The 23,736-nt window shown below is 40.5% G+C and overlaps 1 long non-coding RNA gene across 2 annotated transcripts in view; it reads left to right on the top strand.

The window, feature by feature from the left end:
* LOC149452778 (uncharacterized) overlaps nt 1–20,999 on the top strand; it is a 39,334-nt gene extending 18,335 nt beyond the window's left edge. The window contains exons 1-2 of one of the 2 annotated variants that reach the window (XR_016314843.1): nt 10,650–10,961; nt 18,448–20,999. This is a non-coding gene — a long non-coding RNA (uncharacterized LOC149452778). Of the gene's footprint in view, nt 1–10,649; nt 10,962–18,447 lie in introns of those variants that run through there. The other variant, XR_016314842.1, reaches the window with a different exon arrangement.
* Nucleotides 21,000–23,736: the final 2,737 nt, after the last annotated feature.

Genomic DNA, 23,736 nt, shown 5'->3' on the forward strand with positions numbered 1-23,736 from the left:
TGCTATGTGCAATGACACTTGCAGATAGTTTACAAGTGTCATTTAGTATGTACAAAGAATCAATGTTTGGTTTCATTATATTTACTATTTAATTCATATGTAGATCAAGGTGTGGCCTTTGATCTACAAATGAACTAAATAATAAATGCAATAACATTATTTAATGAACCTTCAAGTCTAGGTTCACGCTGATTCAGTGCGAGTTAAATCAATTTTGCAGTGCAATTTCAGGAGCAGATCCAGTACAAGTTGGTGCTGGAATCTCCACAATCTCCTACTGGAGTCCACAGATGCAGTTTCTATTCAAGCCTATGGAGCTACAAATTACACCACACTAAACTCGTACAGGACCCTTTTTCAAATTTCATCGGATTCGCACAGCATATATGTGGACAGCCTCCATAACTGATGTTATTTCACTTGTCATGCAATTCCATGGCTTCAGATATCCCATCAGTGTGAACCAGGACTAAAAGTTCATTTTTTTAAATAAATATAATCCTATTTAACCCCATAACCAATTTAACCATTATTTAATATTATTCAGCCATAATTCACCCTTTCCTTCCTTTCTCCATTTCTTGAATATTGATGGTAAAAAAAAATACAAATTCATTTTATTTATTTTAATGTATTTTGTTTGTATCTTTTTTCAGTGTCGCTTAACATGCACGGTAGAGCATGCGCGGGAGCGTGCGAGTGCGTGCATGCTCAGTAGCGCACACGTCACCACAAGGCTGGTTATTTAAACCTGCAATACAGTTTAGTCAATGCCTTCTGGTCTATAACGTTCTGCACTCCATAACCTGATTCTGTTGTCTGTATCTGATCTGACCCTGACTAAGAAAGAACTCCACCTGCACCGACCCTGGCTTATCCCTGACTATCCTCTTGTCTGCTCCCTTGTACTTGATTTGCTTTTTTGATCCTGACCCGGCTTGTCTGACTCTGCTGCACCTACTTACCTGTATCTGCACCTGGCCTGTATCCATATTGCTGCCATACTTACCTGCTGCTGCACCCACGGTTCTGCACCTGGCCTGCATCCTGGTCACCGCCATACTTACCTGCTGCTGCACCCACGGTCCTGCACCTGGCCTGCTTCCTGGTTGCTGCCATACCTGCCTGCTGCCTCATCCACGCTCCTGTGTCTGTTCCCGGTCTGCGTCCTGATTACTGCCATACCTACCTGCTGCTGCACCCACGTTCCTGCATTCGCACCTGGCCTGCATCCGGATCTCCTGGGTCTTCTCCTGCCTGCCACCAGCTCCAGACCCACCCGGTACTCGTGCCACTCCTGGCTCTGCGCCCTCTGTTCCCACTATCAGGGGCTCCGAGCGGGAGTAGTAAGAGTACGCCTCCTCTCCACATCAGGCTCCCCAACCAGGTACGTGACAGCCATGCTTTGTACCAGAAACATAATTTTAGTTTCATTCGAAATATGACAAATTATAAAATAAAATTTATACCTTTTTACAGCATTTTCAGTATAGCTACGTTTTTTAAACAAGCACTAATAAAACAGAAGGAATGCAAAATGTGCATGTTTTGTCTATAATTTATACAGAAAATAAGATTATTTTTGCACAAATTTTGCCAAAAGAAAACTTTTTTTCCTAAAAAGAATTACTTTGTTATCTTAAAGTAGCAGTAAACCCAAAAGCATATATTTATTATATTACAGCTTACCAATTCTTAGACATGATCTTTTTTAGGATTTCTTTCCTGTATTTTCCCCTGGTGATCCAGGTATGACATCTGTTGTTTTCAAAATGATAGGCTCTCTTCCAGATGTATTAGTTTACAGAGACGAGACAAACCATTTTCCACTAAGAGGAGTGCTTAGAGTGATCAGCATTTATTTATTAAACCAAAAAAGTACGGTATCACCTTCACTGACTATGTACAAAATCCCTTATCACATATATTAACACTTTCACCCCAAAAGTGTAATAACCTGTGAATAATAATATGCTAACTATAAATATATTCCCAATGATATATAAAATAAATCAAATAGTGCATAAAAAAGTGTCCAAAGATACAAAATAAATAAATAAATATAATTCAATGTCCTTCAAAAATTATAATTTTTGAAGGACATTATTTATTTATTTATTTTGTATCATTGGACACTTTTTATGCACTATTTGATTTTTTTTATATATTATTGGGAATATATTTATAGTTAGCATATTATTATTCACAAGCATTTATTTATTAATGTAAAACATTTATTCCAAAAGGAAAACAATTGTAACTAATCATAAAGTGTGAGTTGGAGTTTGCCTTAAATCTGTTATTATTAGTATTTTGCAGGATTTATATAGTGCCAACAGTTTGCGCAGCACTTTACAATACAAGGGAGACAGTACAATTACAATACATTTCAGTACAGAAGGAATAGGAGGGCCCTGCTCGTGTAGCTTACAATCTAAAGGAAGGGGGAGGTGATACAAAAGGTGATAACTGTGGGGGATGATCTGGCGGAGGTGATTCAAGTACAGTTCTTAAGTGGAGGTAGGGTAGGCTTCCCTGAAGAAGTGAGTTTTCAAAGATCACCTAAAGGCAGACAGGGTGGGGGCTGACCGGACATGCTTTGGTAGGGAGTTCCAGAGGATGGGAGAGGCTCTGGAGAAGTCCTGGAGGCGAGCGTGGGAGGAGGTGATGAGGGAGCTGTTATTATATTTAAATATGCTAGTACATTTAACACTCTCCATCACTCCAGACTGACAATGCTACTGTCTTCTGTGTCCCCGTGTTCATTTATCCAGAGTGGGGACATTAATACAGGAGGTGTGTTACTGGCCAGTTTTCCAGGTGAAAAACAGAGGGGAAAAGCCTAAAAAAAAAATAATGCAGCCACCATATCTAAGGATTGATAAGCTGCAATATATTACATATTTGGTTTTGGATGCAATACCACTTTAAAATGTAAATAAATCCAAATCATTATAAAATGTCAGTACATGCTATACTACATTGTGTACATACTCACTTTGCCACTAGAGCATTCATTTTCTGTAGATTGTAAAAAAGCTAGTTGATCCTGCTCTTCACTGTCTCTCCCTCCTTGTCTATGTCCCTGCTGCAGCCTGAGATTGTGTAGACCAGCCATTGCCCCATCTACTGAGCATGCTCCAGTTTCAATTCCCTTCTAAGCTGTTCATTTCCACCTTTTTTTAATCTGTGCAGCCCACATGACTATAGAGTTAAACATGTGGGTGTATACACACTGGTAAATGACAATCCTCTCTCCCCTCGCCCCTTTTCCATGCCCTATGACTATGAGGGGAAATATAAGATATTGATTATGGAGGCTTCACCTGTTAGTCCCTGCACATACACACCATAGTACAGGCTGGAGGGTCATGACACAGCCTGTGATTGGCAGAACCTCCTCTGGATAGGTTTACAGTGTAAAGTTTAAACAAAGTGAAAGTTATTGTCAATCAATTTAAATTCAGGGTTCAATATTGAGTTGGCCCAATCTTTGCAGCTATACCAGCTTCTACTCTTGTGGGAAGGCTGTCCACAAGGTTTAAGTGTGTCTATGGGAATGTTTGACCATTCTTCTCGAAGCGGATTTGTGATGTCACGCAACAATGTCAGACGAGAAGCCCTGGCTCACAGTCTAAGCTCTAATTCATCCCAAAGGTATTCTATCATTTTGAGGTCAGTCCAGTCAAGTTCCTCCACCCCAAATTCTCTCATCCATGTCTTTATGGACCTTGCTTTGTGCACTGGTGCGTAAACATGTTGGAACAAGAAGGGGCCATCCCCAAACTGTTCCCATAAAGTTGGGAGCATGAAATTGTCCAAAATGTCTTGGTATGCTGACGCCTTAGGAGTTCCCTTCACTGGAGCTAAGGGGTCAAGCCAAACCCCTGAAAAACAACCCCACACCATAATCACCCCTCCACCAAACTTTACACTTGACACAATGCAGTCAGGCGAGTACTGTTCTCCTGGCAATTGCGTTGTCCATCGGATTGCCAGAGAGAAGCATGATTCATCACTCCAGAGAACATGTCTCTACTGCTCTAAAGTCCAGTGGCGGCATCCTTTACACCACTGCATACACGTGGCACAATGCAGTCAGACAAGTCTTCTGGCATTCGTCCATTGGATTGCAAGACAGAGAAGCATGATATAATCTTCACCCAGGGGTGGACTGACCATTTGGGAACTCGGGCACTGCCCAAGGGACTGGGGTCAGTATGGGGCCCCATGAGATGCCACTGGTACCTATTTCATAGGCTTTTTTCGGTGTGGTTTGAGTTTGGGCGAGGACACGGGCCCCATGAGTTGTCAGTCTGCCCCTGTCTTCACCCCATATGAACATCCCACATGAAAGTTAAGCTGCTCTCCACATTGGATCTGCTGGTTGTAGTTTTAGATGCCACAACTTAATTTGGGCATACTTTTAAAAAATAAACTATATAACTGAAAATCACAGTCCCACTATATGTCGCTGATCACCGCCATTACCAGTATAGTGTCATAGCTGCATAAATTCCAGTATATACAGTATACTATAGTTTGTAGACGCTATAACTTTTGCACAAACCAATTTATATATACTAGGGATTTTTTTTTTCCAACAACGAAGAATACATTTTTGCCTAAATTTATAATGATTTTTTTTTATTTGTATATGTTTTAAAACAGAAAGTAGAAAATATTTTTTTTTATTTGCTAAAATTTCAGTCTTTTTTTCAATAGTAAAAAACCCAGTGGTGATCAAATACTACCAAAAGAAAGCTCTATTTGTGTTGAAAAAATAGAACAGTGCTGAAAAGCAAAAAATTCCTTGGTTGTGAAGGGGGTAAGACCTTCCAGAGGTAAAGTGGTTAAGTACTGAAGCCACTGGATCCTTCTGATAGTCTAGTATTAATAGTATTTTCAGAAGGCCAACAATGACAACTAAGAAACAACTCAAGACAATAATAAAAACACTAGACATTACTTGTTTCTTCTCCCTCAAGATCATAAGAGACATATTAAGGAGAGACAATACTGAGGTTAGTGATTTAAAGAGCTGGAGCACGTTGGTCCTGTTCTGATGCCTGACATGGTTGCTGAGCTAGCCTGGTTGACAGCACTCCCCCCCCCCCCTTATCCCTTCCACTGTTCAACCATGATACTCACAAGGAGATGAAATTTTAGTAAGGCCTGATTGGCAAGGGTCAGTAATAAAGGAAAAATTATTCAAAAATCAACTCACCAGCCAGCTTGCCAACAACCAAATTGACCTGTCTAACAGTATGTGTTAAAAACGGGTTTATTTAGCACACATTTGCAAATACATACGTAAGCCACAGAGCCACATCACGGCACGCTGATATTCTGTGGTCCTAACTCTACAAATTTGAGAGTCCCCATAGTAGAGGCACATGCATTTAAAGGATAGACCAAGGGCAGGTGCACATGAAGGGAGCCCACCCCTCTTAACTACATGCCGCCCAGCCACTGTACATATACGGCGGCAGGGCGGCACTCGCAGGCAAAACCATGTTTTAAAACGTGTGTTTTGTAAACAAATAGGGGGCGCCGCCGCCCTATCTGTCCCGCGGATCACCGCCGCGGATGTGAGTCGCCGGGTCACAGCCGGTCCTTAGCGGCTATGTCCCAGCGATCGGCGGCAAACAGTGACAGACAGCACAGCTGCAGTAGCTGTGCTGTCTGTCACTTCCCTGTCAGCTCGAGGATGAGCTGATCGAGAAAGAACAGTTTCTCTTTCTCGATCAGCCTTGTCCCGCCCAGTACACACCCCCGCCCCCTAATAAAACACTCCCGTCACTCCTATAACCCTTCCCTGCAAAATAAAGTTAACCCCTTCCTCCCCATTGCCATTAGTACAGTGTCAGTGTTTTTCTTTTTGCACTGATCACTGTATTAGTGTTTTTGGGGATGTCAGTGACCCCAAGTCAGTACCCCCCAATGTCAGAATGTCCGCCGCAGTCCCGCCATAAGTCGCTGGTCGCTGCCATAAGTCCCTGATTGCCGCCATAATTCGCTGATCGCCGCCATTATTAGTATAAAAAAACCCCTAAAAATCCCAGTATCTTTCCCGCCATTTGTAAACGCTATAACTTTCACGTAAACCAATTAATTTACACGTATTGGTTTTTTTTTTTTTAGCAAAGACATGTTGCAGAATGCATTTTGGCAGAAATTTATGACTAAATTTGATTTTTGCATTTTTTTTTTACTGGACATGTTTTATAGCAAAAAGTCCAAAATATTGTTTTTGTTTCCTCAAAGTTGTCAGCCTTTTTTTTTATAGCGCAAAAAATAAAAACCGCACAGGCAATCAAATACCACCAAAAGAAAGCTCAATTTGTGGGGAAAAAAAGGATGTAAATTTCATTTATGTACCATATTGCATGACCGTGCAATTGTCCGTTAAACTAGCGCAGCGCTGTATAGCAGAAAAATGGTGTAAATTGCAGTATTTATACCATAGTTTGTAGACGCTATAACTTCCACACAAAGCAATCAATATACACTTATTGGGATTTTTTTTACCAAAAACATGTAGCAGAATACATTTTGGCCTAAATTTATAACCAACTTTGAGTTTACTATATATTTTTTATAGCTGAAAATAAAAAATATTGTTTTTCTTCAAAATTTTTGGCCTTTTTTTGTTTATAGCGTGAAAAATAAAAAGCGCACAGGTGATCAAATTACACCGAAAGAAAGCTCTATTTGTGTGAAAAAAAGGACGTAAATTTTGTTTGGGTGCAGCATTGCATGACCGCGCAATTATCAGCTGAATTAGTGCAGCGCCGAGTAGCAAAAAGAGGCCTGGTCATTAAGGGGGGTAAATCCTCTGGAGCTCAAGTGGTTAAAGGTACAGGAGTGCAAAGAACAACCAGCATGTAGCACAATGGCAGCCAGGGCGCCCAGTGCACTTACTCACTTTAAAAAGAACAGTAAAATAAAACATGGCACCTGCCCCGGTCTATAACTGGCTTATGAAGCAAGGACTACGTGAACTGGGCAACGCATGTCAGTAATAAAGGAAAAAAGGTTCAAAAATCAACTCGTCAGCCAGTTTGCCAACAACCAAATTGACCTGTCTAACAGTATGCATTAAAAACAGGGGTTTAGTTAGCACACATTTGTTTTTAATGCATACTGTTAGACAGATCAATTTGGTTGTTGGCAAGCTGGCTGATGAGTTAATTTTTGAAATTTTTTTCCTTTATTACTGACATGCGTTGCCTGGTTCACGTAGTCCTTGCTTCATAAGCTAGTTATAGACCGGGGCAGGTGCCATGTTTTATTTTACTGTTGTTTTTAAGGTAAGTGCACTGGGCGCCCTGGCTGACATTGTGCTACATGCTGGGTGTTCTTTGCACTCTTGTACCTTTAAGAGGGGTGGGTTCCCTTCATGTGCACCTGCCCCTGGTCTATCCTTTAAATGCATGTGCCTCTACTATGGGGACTCTCAAATTTGTAGAGTTAGGACCACAGAATATCATCCTTAGCTCTGCCATCTTCCAGCCCTATGCTTCTTCTGTTCTACTCCTCTGCCATATTTGTTTTACATCAGAAGACAGACTACTGACTCCAGATCCTTGACCCACTACACTGGGAAGAAATACTTGAGTACTAGCTGGTAGCTTGTGTTTTTGTGAATGATATTGCATGCTGGAGGTGAAAGCCATAATTCACAACACAAGCTGCCAGCTAGCATTTTGGCAATTATTAGTTTAGCAGTCACAGAGTAAAACCTGAAATGTGCTGCTTTCCCAGATGACAAGAGTCCAGTGTGCTTCTAGCAATAAGTGCTATAAGTGCTAGTTATGAGGAATCTCCTGAATACACCCTGATCATGCCTGCAGCTGTCAGTCAACTCCCACATGTGAAATGATCATCAAAGGCTGTTCTGCGTGCCCAAGGAAGCTATGCATATAATTTCTGCATGAAGGAAAGTGTATATATTGCGATGATGGGAGACCTGAACACTCCTGTGAACTACAATTATTCCTGACAGTTCTGACCATTAACATTACAGTAGGAACAGACATGTTGTGACTAGTGATAAGCTCTCTAGAGAGATGGAGGGTGGTGAACCCTTTGTGAAATGAGGTACAAGACAATGGCTACACATCCTCATGCAGGATGTACTGGCTTTGAGGGGGTCCACATAAACATACAATATCTAGCTCAACAAGAATGAAGAGGGGGTGGTGGTTAAAGTGCTGTGCTCCAATTCTCCCCATGGAAACACCGATAAATTAGACTTCAGTTTGGGGTGGAGTTGACTGCAAGCAGAAACAGACATAAAGGTGTGCTTTTATTGCATAACGAGACCACAGACCAGAAAGGAGCCAAGTGCTACATGTACTTGGTCCCCTAGAGATTCAACAATGATTGTTCTGGTGATATTTCTTCATTACCAATGATTGTAAATAGAAGTTTATTCATGTACCAAGACCACCATGTACTATTAGCTCACAGAATAATTCCCAGATAAAGTTATGATTTCTCCCTGTAATCTAGATAAATGATCTAATTCCCAAATGTAATGTGCACAAGCATATGTTTGCAGGTATTCTCCAAGTTCATCCCAAAGTATAGTCTATGCAAAATTCATAGTGGCATAACTGCATCTTGCTCCTGGCTGACATATCTCAAACAGAACAGCATATTGTGCTTGGATTTCATGCAGACTGCCCTTCTGCTCTGTACCGGTTTCCCAACCGTTATTTCCGTTTCTGCATTCCAAGAATTTAATTATGAGAGTCATTAACCAAAACTAGACAACCTGCATATTTGCTTGCACTTACTATGGTTTGTTTTAAGGTAATCTGCTCATACTAAAAAATGTAGAATTTACCCTGTGTTCTAGGTTTGCAAAGGCTATGTAGTTAATTGGAAATTCACTTTAAAGGAAAACTGTGCTTTTCAGTTAAACTAATCTAATCCACCCCATACCAATAGAAGCAATTAAGGATTTTACCAAGTGCAGTAGGTGAATGCAGAGCCAGGACCGAAACCTGTACTGGTGCCCAGCTCTTCCATTATAAAGAGCAGGAGCAGAGCTTCTACTTTGTCGTTAATATTATTATTATACAGTATTTATATAGCGCTAAAAGGTTTGCTCAACGCTGTACATTATAGTGGGGGACAGAACATGAGACAATACAGTAACAAAACAAAACATGAAGGGGTCAAGGGCCCTGCTCTTTTGAGCTTACACTCTAGGAGGGAGGGGATAGTGGTACAGGAGGAAGTGGCTGTGGGGGATGGAGTGGTAGGAGGAGTGGAGGAGATCGGCTGTTAGGTGAGGGCGGCGTAGGCTTCCCTGAAGAGATGGGTTTTCAGGTGCGCCTAAAGGTGAGAAGGGTAGGTGACAGTCTGATGGATTGGGGTAGTGAGTTCCAGAGGATGGGAGAAGTCCTGGAGATGTCCTGCAGTCGGGCAGTCATGTTGAAGCTTTTCTTTTTCCAGGTCAAGACTCACTTATCTGTCACTCAAAAAGGTAATGTTTGAGGTTGATAGTAGTGCAAATGCATATACCAGCACATTTCCGCTTAAAATTTGAGAGTTGTCACCGTAACCAAAAAATTTTAGAACAAAAAACAATCCGCCCAGAAAGTAGGAAAAGTGGTTACCATTGGTGACAAATATTCACTAGGCTAAAGTACCGCAAAAAAGCTTCTGAATACATAATATAATGATTTTATTATCGAATATTAATAAAACACCAACCTGGGCTCAAACACTGTGTATACTACAAACAAAGAGCACGAAGAGACAAAACAGACAAGACAAACAAAAAATGATTAAGTCCGGACGCATGTAGGTTCACACATGGGTTTTCATGACGCAGCAACACGTTGCTTTTGTAATATAAATCACATTCAAAATGACCCCCATGTGTGAATCTAAAGGCCCAATTATCCAAAAAGAGACTCACATGCATAGGAATAAAGTAAAAAAGTGTCTGGGCTTAAGAAAGGATGATCAATTTGATGGCCAGAGTCTGTGTGGAGCAGCGTGGCAGGGATAAGAAACAAAGAGATTTCTTAATAAAAGCAGCACACATTACACATATTACACATAGTTAGGCACACATTTAACCCCTTGAGTGCTCTAGATATACGATAATCCCTTGCCAGCTAGTGACATTAGTACAGTAACAGTGTATAGTATTATCATTGATCACTGTACTAATGTCTTAATGTCACTAGTGATGTCAGTGGCAGTTAGTCAGTTTCCCTCAGTGTCAGTTAGTGTCCGATTGCCTGCTGCACTGTAGCAGAATACACTTTGGCCAAAATTTATGAAGAAATTTAATCTTTATTATTTTTTACTGGATATGTTTTATAGCAGAAAGTAAAAAAATATTGTTTTTTGTTAATTTTTTTGTCTTTTGTTGTTTATATCACAAAAAAATAAAAAAAACCCTGTGGTGATCAAATACCACCAAATGAAAGCTGTGTGTGCTGTGAAAAAAAATGATATGAATTTCATTTTCGTACCACACAATTGCCAGTTAAAGTAGTGCAGTGCCAAAGAGCAAAAAATGGCCTTGTTATGAAGGGGGTAAAATCTGGAGCTCAAGTGGTTAAATTTAAAAAAATGACAAAATACCTTTATATAACGTGAGGTTGGTTTGTGTTAATATTACATAAGCTAAGCAGGTGTTTAAACACATGACGTTAATATTTCAGTAGTTAAATTATTCAGTACTGTATTCATCTTAAATAGAAGATGAAGAGCAGGTGGAAATGGCTTACAATGGCTGTAGTGAAGAGGGGTTATACATCAAGGACAACAAATGCTTCAAATGAGAAAGGAAACATGGGGAAAAGCCAAAATCGAACTTTGGTGCCCTGCAAACATCTAACTGTCACATCTTGCATAGAAAATACAGTACACAGATTAGCAAATAATGGAAAGAATGCACCACGTGCTACACCTGCAAGCACAATGAAAAGGTAAGTTTTACCTACTTTTCTGTTAAGACTGTTTTGTTCCTGTGCTTTGTTAGCATTACGTCTTTAGATTTTCTGAAATGATGAACCTAATCGGTTAGTAGCTTTATCTAACAGAGACTCACCTGCCACTTTATTAGGTACACCTTGCTAGTACTGGGTTGAACCCCCTTTAGCAAGGTGTTGGAAACATTCCTCAGATATTTTGGTACATAGTGATAAGAACTACTTGCCTTTTTATCATCTCGAACCACTCTGCCCATTCTCTGACCTCTCTGACATTCAAGGCATTTTTATCCACACAACTACCGCTCACTGAATATTTTCTTTTTTTGGACCCTAGAGATAGCTGTGCGTGAAAAACAGTTTTTGAAATACTCAGGCCAGCCCATCTGGCACCAACAACCAAGTCCTTTAAATCCCCTTTCATGCCCATTCAGATGCTCAGTTTGAACTTCAGCAAGTCATCTTAACCATATCTAGATGCCTAAATGCATTGAGTTGCTGCCATGTGATTGGCTGATTAGCAATTTGTGTTACCAAGCAATTGAACAGGTGCACCTAATAAAGTGGCCTGTGTGTATGTATATATATATATATCTATATTATATTGTCAAAGATATTGGGACATCTGCTTTTACACAAACTTTAATGGCATCCCAGTCTTAGTCCGTAGGGTTCATTATTGAGTTGGCCCATCCTTTGCAGCTATAACAGCTCTTCTGGGAAGGCTGTCCACAAGGTTTAGGAGTATGTATATGGGAAGTTTGACCATTCTTCCAGAAGTGCATTTGTGAGGTCAGGCACTGATGTCGGACAAGAAGGCCATCCCCAAACTGTTCTCACAAAGTTGGGAGCATGAAATTGCCCAAAATGTCTTGGTATGCTGATGCCTTAGGAGTTCCCTTCACTAGAACTAAGGGGCCAAGCCCAACCCCTGAAAAACAACCCCACACCATAATCCCCCTCCACCAAACTTTACACTTGACACAATGCAGTCAGGCGAGTACTGTTCTCCTGGCAATTGCGTTGTCCATCGGATTGTCAGACAGAAGCATGATTTGTCACTCCAGAGAACATGTCTCTACTGCTCTAGAGTCCAGTGGCGGCATCCTTTACACCACTGCATCCAACGCTTTGCATTGCACTTGGTGATGTAAGGCTTGGATGCAGCTGCTCGGCCATGGAAACCCATTCCATGAAGCTCTCCACACACTGTTGTTGTATTGACACTATATTGCCAAAAGTATTGGGACACCTCTCCAAATCATTGGATTCAGGTGTTCCAATCACCTCCATGGCCATAGGTGTATAAAACCAAGCACCTAGGCATGCAGACTGCTTCTACAAACATTTTTGAAAGAATGGGTCACTCTCAGGAGCTCAGTGAATTCAAGCATGTACCGTGATAGTTTGCCACCTGTGCGATAAGTCCATCCCTGAAATTTCTTTGCTACTAAATATTCCACGGTCAACTGTTAATGGTAATGTACCAAAGTGGAAGCAACTGGGAACAACAGCAACTCAGCCCGAAGTGGTAGGCCATGTAAAATTACAGAGCGAGGTCAGTGCATGCTGAAGCGCACAGTGTGCAGAAGTTGCTAACTGTCTGCAGAATCAATAGCTAAAGACCTCCAAACTTCGTGTGGCTTTCAGATCAGCACAAAAACAGTTTGTAGAGAGCTTCATGGAATGGGTTTCCATGGCCAAACAGCTGCATCCAACCCATTACATTACAAAGAATATAACATAATATGCAAAAAGGAAATAAAGGCCGCAAAAATTGAAAATGAATGACAGATTGCAAAAGATAGCAGGACCAACCCCAAAAAATTCTTCAGATATATTAATAAATAAATGTATTTAATACCTTCTTCAGCTCTGTGTATACAAAAGAGCGTAGGGGAGCTCTTGTCCATAATGGGCATGGTATTGACACAGCTCCAGATGATCCACATTGGCTCACAATTGATATGATCCAAAAATATTTAGATATTTAGACAGTATAAAGGTGAATAAAGCACCTGGACCGGATAGCATACACCCACGGGTCCTTAAAGAATTGAGCTCTGTCATTTCAAAGTCATTGTTTCTAATTTTTAGGGACTCTTTAATGACTGGCATAGTACCACAGGATTGGCGTAAGGCCAATGTGGTGCCAATATTTAAAAAGGAGTCAAATAATAAAAGACCACATAGATGAGTTCTTGCTGTAAAAAAATATTTTAAGCAACAGACAGCATGGATTCATGAAAGACAGAAGTTGTCAAACAAATCTGATTTATTTTTATGAGGAGGTGAGCAAAACCTTGGACAGAGGGGTGGCGGTGGACGTGGTATACTTGGATTTTGCTAAAGCGTTTGACACAGTTCCCCACACATGGCTAATGTGTAAGGTAAAGTCTACAGGCTTGGAAAAATCTGTATGTAAAGGGATAGAAAACTGGCTAAAAGATCGTATTCAATGAGTAGTGGTTAATGATTCATACTCTGAATGGTCTAGGGTCATCAGTGGTGTACCCCAAGGTTCAGTGTTGGGACCCTTACTTTTTAATATACTGTATTTATAAACAACATAGGGTCTGGGATTAAAAATCCAATTTCAGACTTTGCAGATGACACCAAGCTGTGCAGTGAAATAACGCCCTTACAGGATGTCTTCAACTTACAAGCCGACCTCAATGCACTGTTTAACCATTTCAATACCGTGCAATTTTACACCTTCCTGCCCAGGCCATTTTTCACGTTTCAGCGCTCTCACATTTTGAATGACAATTGCGCAGTCATACAACACTGTACCCAAACTAAAATTTTATCATTTTCTTCACACAACTAGAGCTTTCTTTTGGTGGTATTTAATCACCGCTGGGGTTTTTATTTTTTGCTAAATTAACAAAAAAAGGCCAAAAATGTTGAAAAAAATACACGTTTTTCTTTGTTTCCGTTATAAAAATTTACAAATAAATAATTGTTCTTCATAAATTTAGGCCGAGATGTATTCTGCTACATGTCTTTGGTGAAAATAACCCAAATTAGGATGTATTATTTAGTTTGTAGGAAAGTTATAGAGTTCACAAACTATGGTATAGATCTGATTATTGATCAATCCTGAAGTACTGACGGCCAATCTAATTTCTTGAGGTCTAAGAATGTCAGAATAGTACAGATATCCCCCAAATGACCCCTTTTTGCAGAGTAGACAGTCCAACGTACTTCATAAGAGGCATGGCGAGTTTTTTGAAGTTGTATTTTTTTTGTCATAATTTTTCGGAAAATGAAAAAATTAAAAAAATTATTTTCACTATTTTTTTTTTACATACTGTCACCAGTGCAGTACAGCGTCATCATATAACTGGCATGGCGGTGAACAGGGACACTGACTGGTGACAGTATGAAAAAAAAAAAAAATATATATATTTTTTTAATTTTTTTAAATTTTTTTTATTATTTTTAATTTTTTATTACTTTTTTTGTATTTTTTTTTTAACATTTTTTTTTCATATTTTACTATGACCAAAGTAGTACAATGTTACCATAGTAACATTGTACTACTTTGGGGAAGTGATCAGTATTTTTTTTTTTTACACAATTTGCTTATAGCAAAGAAATACTTTGCTATAAGCAAGCATTTACCTGAATGAAATGGATTCATTCAGCTTTTTTTTTTTTTGTGCTTAGCTGTGATTTGGTCACAGCTAATCACATGACATGTGCATGTGATTAGCTGTGACCATTCACAGCTAGGCACTAGTATACAATGGATGGCATCATGAATGAAGCCATCCATTGTATACAACTGTCATGTGACCTGCTGTGATTGGTCACAGCAGGTCACATGGTACCTGCAACGGAGCCGGTACTCGGATCTGTCATCGGCCGTGTCCGAGGTACACGCCCGGTGACAGATCAAGCCGCTGCGCCGCTCTGCATTAGCGCAAACGGCGCATGTGCGGGAGCACGCCAAATGGCGTGCACCCGGAGTGGAGAAGCAACTTTGAAGCCGCCAAACGGCCATTGGCCGGGCGGCAAATGGTTAATTGGGCAACTATGTAACAAATGAGGTTTAATGTTGATAAATGTAAGGTTTTGTACTTGGGGGCTAAGAATATGCATGCATCATATATACTAGGGGGGAGTACAACTGGGGGAATCAATGGCGGAGAAGGATCTGGGAGTTCTGGTAGATTACAAACTTAATAATGGCATGCAATGCCAAGCTGTGGTTTCTAAAGCGAGCAAAATCATCTCTTGTATTAAAAGAGGTATAGACTCCAGAGAGAGAGATATCATATTGCCCCTGTACAAATCATTAGTAAGACTTCATCTGGAATATGCAGTTCAGTTTTGGGTACCAATTCATAAGAAGAACATTAGGGAACTTGAGAAAGTACAGAGAAGGGCAACCAAACTGATAAGAGGCATGGAGGAGATCAGCTATGAGGAAAGATTAAAGGAACTGAATTTATTCTCTCTTGAGAAGAGGAAATTAAGGGGATATGATCACCATGTATAAATACATAAGTGGTTCATATAGTGAACTCGGTGTAGAGCTATTCACCCTGAGGACATCACAGAGGACAAGGGGGTATTCTTTATGTCTAGAGGAAAAGAAATTTAATCTCCAAACATGGAAAGGTTTCTTCACAGTGAGAGCTGTGAAAATGTGGAATAGACTCACTCAAGAGTTGGTTCTGGCCAGCTCAGTGGATTGTTTAAAAAAAGGCCTGGATTCTTTCTTAGATACACAGAATATAACTGGATAATAACATTTATAGATAAAGTTGATCCAGGGAGTATCTGATTGCCTCTTGGGGGATCAGGAAGGAATTTTTTTCCCAGCAGGAGCAAATTGGATAATGCTTTGCTGGTTTTTTTTGCCTTCCTCTGGATCAACTGTAAGGTATAGGATTATAACTTTTTTTTTAATGGTTGAACTGGATGGACTTTTGTCTTTTTTCAGCCAGACTAACTATGTAACTCTTACATCACCAAGTGCAATGCAAAGCGTCGGATGCAATGGTGTAAGGCAGGCCGCCACTGGAACACCGGAGATGTGTTTTCATTGAATTGACGAGTCACGCTTCTCTGTCTGGCAATCCGATGGCTGTGTCTGGAGAATGGTACTTGCCTGACTGCATTGTGCCAAATGTAAAGTTTGGTGGAGGACTAATTATGGTGTTGGGTTGTTTTTCAGTGAAGAGAACTCTTAAGGTGTCAGCATACCAACATATTTTGGACAATTTCATGCTCCCAACTTTGTGGGAACAGTTTGGGGATGGCCCCTTCCTGTTACAACATGACTATACACTAGTGCACAAAGCAAGGTCCATAAAGACATGGATGAGCGAGTTTGGGGTGGAGGAACTTGACTGGCCTGCACAGAGTCCTGACCTTAACCCTATAGAACACCTTTGGGATGAGTTAGAGTGGAGATTGTGAGCTAGGCCTTCTTGTCTGACATCAGTGCAGGACCTCACAAATACGCTTCTGGAAGAATGGTCAAACATTCCCATAGACACACTCCTAAACCTTGTGCACAACCTTCCCAGAAGAGTTGAAGCTGTTATAGCTGCAAAGGGTGGGCCAACTCAATATTGAACCCTATTGACTAAGACTGGGATGCCATTAAAGTTCATGTGCATGTAAAGGCAGGCGTCCTAATACTTTTGGCAATATAGTGTATATATGTATGTATATATACAGTATAAGTGTTGTGTAAATTGATGGCGCTATATAAGTACCTGTAACAAATAAATAAATCAAACATTTGTCTCATTTTCATCTCTGCCTACAAATAACTGTTAACATAATGTTTAAAGTCCAGTTGAAATACCACACCTTCTTTTCCTCAGACAATTATGTCATGCTTGTGGAACTTCTGCACACGATACTTAGCAGAGACAAATGATCAGGCAGGAAGTATAGCAACGCAACAAACCTGACACTCCTGAGCAGAGTTTGTGAGTTTGTGTGCTGGGAGGCAGAGAGACGTTCCCAAGGGTAGTTTAATTGTGCATGCAGGTCCAATTGCCCTTGAACGTCTAAGGGCACCCTGTCTTGCCCAACTGTTCCAAAGTCATCTGTTGTGACAGTTTTTTCCATATGGAAGAATCTATTTGCAATTATACTGTATGTAAACCAGCCCCCCCCCCGCCGCCGCCAACACGGACACTCAACTCCTTGAATCACCCCTCCCTGTCCCTCTTCTCCTGTCCTGAACTACATCACATCCACCCACTGCTCCATTCTTTTGCTCTTTTTAAAAAATCAGAAGTCTAATCTTTTGCTCTTTATTTCTGTCATGCTTGTCCCTAACACAGATGGTCAGGCACTATGGCTAGCTTCTGTGTTCTTCACCTATAGTAGCCCCCTATCGCATAAGGCAAGCAGGCCTACTGGTACTTGGTTGCCTGCAGGACGTATAGACAATGCTATACTGCCTGGCTACCATGCTGAGGCTGGTGTGAACTGAGCAAAGCAAACAGGTATTGTGGTTGACAAAGTGGTTCAATGACAGTCCAGGTAGAAGGCAGGCAAGGTTCAGAGTAATCAGGGTCCAATCCAATTAGAAAGACAGGCAGAGTTCAGAGAGTAGTCGATATCAGATCTGAGGTTGTCAACGAGGAAATCCAATTTGGCAGAGCAAGGTAGACAAACAGGGAGCACGTGTTACAAACACAACAGAACAATCATGAGACTGCAGGCTTGGCTGGCTTAAATCAGGGTTGGTCTCCACCCAGAGACTGGCCACATAAATTACCTTGCAGGTGGACAGGGAGAATGTGTCACTACCAAAACCAGGATACTGGAATGAGACCAGCAGCTTTGATGGATCAGGAACGTCAGATGCTTCTGGCAATTTCTCTTCCTTTCTTTTCCGGTACTTATGATGGCTTGACTATCCACAATATCATAACCACACTAACCCCATTTTTCCCACTGCAATGCCCCATGAGATTATAACTAGTTTTTCTTCTATTGCTCTGGCCCTATGGGGACTTGCACATCAATTGTCTTACTGCCTTTGTTATACTTGTGATCGTTATTTTTCTATTGTACATCTGTACCTTCTGCCCTAACACTACTCTTTGGTAATGCTTAAAAAACATTCCCTAAATAAATACAAATTTCTAATGAAAATCATCCGTTTTATGGAAACCAGCCACTAAGACTACTAGATTACGTTTATAGCATTAGGACCCTATTCACACCTGCAAGTCATGCTAATGTGCTTTTTTTTTACCTACAACAGCAAAGGGTAGCCCATTCACCAACAGAAACTCCTGTGCCTTTTCGGCACTGATCTTCACTCATTTTTGTTGTGCAAGAAAATGCATGTTTCCTAACCGTGTTTGAAGTGCCATTAACAATTCATGGCATCACAAGCGTGGCATTTTTTGTGCAGTCCTCGAATGTGTAGGTGTGAATAGAGCTTAAGTAATTAATGTTAAATACTGTATTTCATGCATTTTTTGTATCACTCTTACAGGTGCAGATCAGGAGTATTAGGCCTTGAAAGCAATAATTACCCTCCATGGTTGTTATACAGGAGAGAACAAAAAAGGATACCTTCTTCTGCAACCAACAGTGGTGTCTTCACTGCTCCTCAAGGCCCTGTAACTTATCTACAACTCTGCAGACCCATTGTGCCTCGAGAACGAACAGACCATTCTGAGTACAGGACACGCAACCCCTATCTTTGTAAGCCTAAAATGGGTGAGGCAATAACTTGTCCAAAGGCAGACTCGGCATTGGTGGTTTATGGGGTTCCATTTGGGAAGTCAGTTCCATGTGAGAAAAACCTCCAACAGGGTTTAGAAAGAGTACACATTCATGTTTATCTGCCACATGAACAGGAAACAGGCAGGGAGAGCATAAGGTCACAGTCTGAAGAAGAGGAAGCTTATTCGAGACTCACTAATCTGAGCCTTCAAGAGGGCAAAAATTCATAAGTGCTATGAAGATAGTGAAAAAAAAAATAGTCCTGTACAAATTCAACTTTCAGTGGGGGGTTGTTTGTCATTTAGATCAGCATTTCTTTATGTTATAAAATATATACCTGATTTATTGGTTGCAAAGTATACTGTGCTGTTGGTTAACTTACTCAAGAACCCATTGATGTGTGTCCATCTAATGCTTCTAACCTGTTAGTTGTGTATAATAGCTTTCAAAACACCATATAATGACTAAATAGCAAAAAAACAAAACAAAACACTTATCCAGATCAGCTTTAAAAGATAAGTTCACCTTTGTAAAAAATTAATTAATGCACATCCTTCTGCAGGTAAAGAAATGTGCACTCTTATTTTTTACATTAGGAGCCTCTAAAGCATTTCACCCGCGTTCAGCAGGTCGCAAGTGGAATCTCAGGCTCCTGTAGATTTTCAGTGTACCTGTCTGCCCATACCTCGTATGGCCAGGCAGGTAATGAATGACGGAAACATCAATGAACTACCTAGAGCACTCATCAGCACCGTGATAGTTAATTGAGAACTACAAGCCTTCAGCCGCAATGGCTAACGGTAGTTGTAGTTCTCCCATGGTCTCCTTTTTTTTTAAAAATTGTGACAGCGGGTGCAGGGAGAAGATCCCTGGCTTGCTTTAACAGCGAGGGATCGGGTGTGCGGGGGCTGCTGCATCAGTAACATGTTACTGATACACACTAAATATGGGTGTAACATGTACCATGTAGCATGTTAGGAAAGTTGAACTTATATGATCTAATAAAATATAAATATGATCTAATACCTGCTAAGCCTTTATGTTGTTAATCTAAAATTACCCATTGTTCCTTCAAAATAAACATTTGGAAATACATTCTGCTGGTTGAGAACCTCTAAGTTGGGTATTATGATTAAAACTTTAGCTCTGGTACTTAAAAAAAAAAACATGTCATGGTGTCTTTTTTTTAAATCAACTCTATTTTTATAAACATTAAATAAAAGTGCAAATCTCTGTTAAGCAAGCAATTAATAATTACCAATAATGCTGTCTGAGCTGTTACTACAGGACACGGGCTAGCAGAAGAAACCAGAGCACAAAGCAGAAGACCCATAAGGGTCCATGCACACTGGGCTTAAAAAAATGCAAGTTTTGGCAGAAAAAAACATTTTTGTACAGGCATTTTGGACTGTCTAGCATTTTTTTCTGCAAGAAAACTCCTCTATAACCAGAAGGGTTCTTTTTCTGCCTCTAAATGCTGAGCCTAAAAAATGCCTGTAAACATCCTAATATGCATGGATACCAGGGGCAGAATGACCATTTGGAAACTCGGGCACTGCCCGAGGGCCCAGGGTCAGTAGGGGGCCCCATGAGATGCCCCTGGTACCTTTTTCATAGGCTTTTTTGAGTTTGGGCAAGGACACAGGGGCCCCATGATCCCCTATTGCCCGGGGGCCCCATGAGTTGTCAGTCCGCCCCTGATGGATACATATGATTACATTGAGCAGCTTCTACAGGCACAATGCAAATCTCCTGTAGAAGCAATGTTTTTTAAGCGAGTGTATGAACCCTTAGACCCAGTTCACATATATGCAAATTGGATGCTCTTTGAACTGCATCTGATTTGCATGACGTGAACCTGCAGCTTTTTCAATGGAGCAGGTTCACATATGTGAAGGCCAGCCGAAGTGCAATTTAAAAAAGAATCAGGTACTATTTTTAGCCCAGTTCAGGTGTGGTTTCCAATATGACACGCTGCTTTAGAATCACTCCTAAACTACTGAACAAAGTCACACCAGACAGGGCTGAAATTGTGCTGTCAAAACAGGCCTGCATATATTTGAACCCAGGTTTAGTGTGCTGGATGCTAACATCTTTTTAATCCAGAGACTGGTGGTGCAGTTAGCAGCACAGGTTGCTTGCTGTGCAGGAAGACTTTTATATAATGTTTTAAAAAAGGCAACAAAGTAGCTTTCATATTTACATCATGTTATGTTCAGATAAATTGCAGGAAATGCATTTACTTGTTTGGTTATTTGTAAATTGCTAATGTTTCCAAATAAAATGCAACTTAAAAAATATTAAAATATACCATAACCCTGCTGTATGATAGTGGTTTCTCTTTTATCTTCTTAAAATTGAATTTTATGTCACAATGGTATAAAACATTTATTTTCAAGACAGCGTTTGAATATTCTAGCCAGGCATTCTGTACAGTGTCCCTCCTTCAGGCTCACACCTTTCTGCATTAAATGATTCATATGACTGCAGCAGAGCAGTACGGTAATGTAAATAAATCTCTTTCTATAATGTTATTTGCAAAGTACCTCTGACAAATATGGGAATCGCTGTCTTACAAAATCAAGCACTCTGGACTTTTGGCAACCAGAGATTCTATACAGTATACACTGCCAGGATAAAAAAAACTAAATCTATGCACAAGTAAACTATGTTGCCTCTAATTTCAAGCTAAATATTGACTTTTAGGACCTGTTGGAGGAAGCATAGCTTGATCATGGGTGAGGGCAAGTACGAGAGTGTCAGTAATTATCTGCATTCTATTTCTATAATTTATAAGAACAAAACTAGAAAACGTAGAGTTACATAATTTTTCAGCATAGTCCCCTTTCTTTTCAATGCATGAGTTCCATCATTCTGTATATACCCTTGGAAAAAGTGCTGGTCTGTGGCAAATCAACAATCTCTTGAGACATCTTTAAGTGGACCAAAGAGTAATCCAAGGGAGTGGGATCTGGATTAAATGCAGGATGCTCCAATACCTTAAAACTCAGTTCTTGAACTGTTTGAACAGTATGGACAGCAATATGTGGTCATGCATTGTCTTGCAACAACAAAACACCTTTCGATAATGGACCTTGGTGTTTGGTTCGAATTGCAGACTTCATCTTGTCGCATAGTATCTCACTGTAACATGCACTGTTTACTGTTGAATCCTTCTCCAAATAATGTTGCAGTTATTGACCCTTGTGAGTCCCAAAAAACTGTCAGCATCGCTTTTTCTGCAGAGGGTTGAGTTTTGAATTTCTGCAATATGGCACGTCCAAGTTTCCATTCCTAACTCTGGTGTTTGCTTTCTGGTTCAAAATGATGTATGAGCATTTCATTTTCAAGGACTATTTTTTTCTGAAAAGCTTCAACTTCGTTAGCATAGCAGTCCAGTAAGCGTTGACAGATGGCTACACAATTGTGCTTTTGCTCTTTGGTGAGCTGTTTTGGTACTCATCTTGCACAAATCTTATGAAAGTAAAGCCAATTATGGATAATTTCATATGCAGAACCAGGACTAATTTGGAAATGATTTGCCACTTCATTGATGGTCACTTGTTGGTTTGTAAAAATCATGACTTGCTCAATGTTGTCATCAGTAGTGGATGTAGATGGGTGTCATGCTCCTGCATGCTTAATGCACATCCAACCAATTTTAAACTTCTTGATCCATTCGTATACACTTTGCCATGGTAAAATACTATCCCCATGATGAAAGTCTCTGATGACTTTCGACTCCTGGCAAACCTTCCGGTCACAAAAAAACAGATCATTGCTCACTGTTCGTCTTTAGCGCAAATGGAGAGTGGCGTGGGCATGTTTACTGTGCAACAGGTGATGTACAGTCAGGTCCATAAATATTGGGACATCGACACAATTCTAACATTTTTGGCTCTATACACCACCACAATGGATTTGAAATGAAACAAACAAAATGTGCTTTAACTGCAGACTGTCAGCTTTAATTTGAGGGTATTTACATCCAAATCAGGTGAACGGTGTAGGAATTACAACAGTTTGCATATGTGCCTCCCACTTGTTAAGGGACCAAAAGTAATGGGACAATTGGCTTCTCAGCTGTTCCATGGCCAGGGGTGTATTATTCCCTCATTATCCCAATTACAATGAGCAGATAAAAGGTCCAGAGTTCATTTCAAGTGTGCTATTTGCATTTGGAATCTGTTGCTGTCAACTCTCAATATGAAATCCAAAGAGCTGTCACTATCAGTGAAGCAAGCCATCATTAGGCTGAAAAAACAAAACAATCCCATCAGAGAGATAGCAAAAACATTAGGCGTGGCTAAAACAACTGTTTGGAACATTCTTAAAAAGAAGGAACGCACCGGTGAGCTCAGCAACACCAAAAGACCCGGAAGACCATGGAAAACAACTGTGGTGGATGACCGAAGAATTCTTTCCCTGGTGAAGAAAACACCCTTCACAACAGTTGGCCAGATCAAGAACACCCTCCAGGCGGTAGGTGTATGTGTGTCAAAGTCAACAATCAAGAGAAGACCTCACCAGAGTGAATACAGAGGGTTCACCACAAGATGTAAACCATTGGTGAGCCTCAAAAACAGGAAGGCCAGATTAGAGTTTGCCAAACGACATCTAAAAAAGCCTTCACAGTTCTGGAACAACATCCTATGGACAAATGAGACCAAGATCAACTTGTACCAGAGTGATGGGAAGAGAAGAGTATGGAGAAGGAAAGGAACTGCTCATGATCCTAAGCATACCACCTCATCAGTGAAGCATGGGGGTGGTAGTGTCATGGCGTGGGCATGTATGGCTGCCAATGGAACTGGTTCTCTTGTATTTATTGATGATGTGACTGCTGACAAAAGCAGCAGGATGAATTCTGAAGTGCTTCAGGCAATATTATCTGCTCATATTCAGCCAAATGCTTCAGAACTCATTGGACGCCGCTTCACAGTGCAGATGGACAATGACCCAAAGCATACTGAAAAAGCAACCAAAGAGTTTTTTAAGGGAAAGAAGTGGAATGTTATGCAATGGCCAAGTCAATCACCTGACCTGAATCCGATTG

Source organism: Staurois parvus, unplaced genomic scaffold, assembly GCF_062004578.1.
Source record: "Staurois parvus isolate SC_StPar_1 unplaced genomic scaffold, SC_StPar_1.0 ptg000464l, whole genome shotgun sequence".
Classification (NCBI taxonomy): domain Eukaryota; kingdom Metazoa; phylum Chordata; class Amphibia; order Anura; family Ranidae; genus Staurois; species Staurois parvus.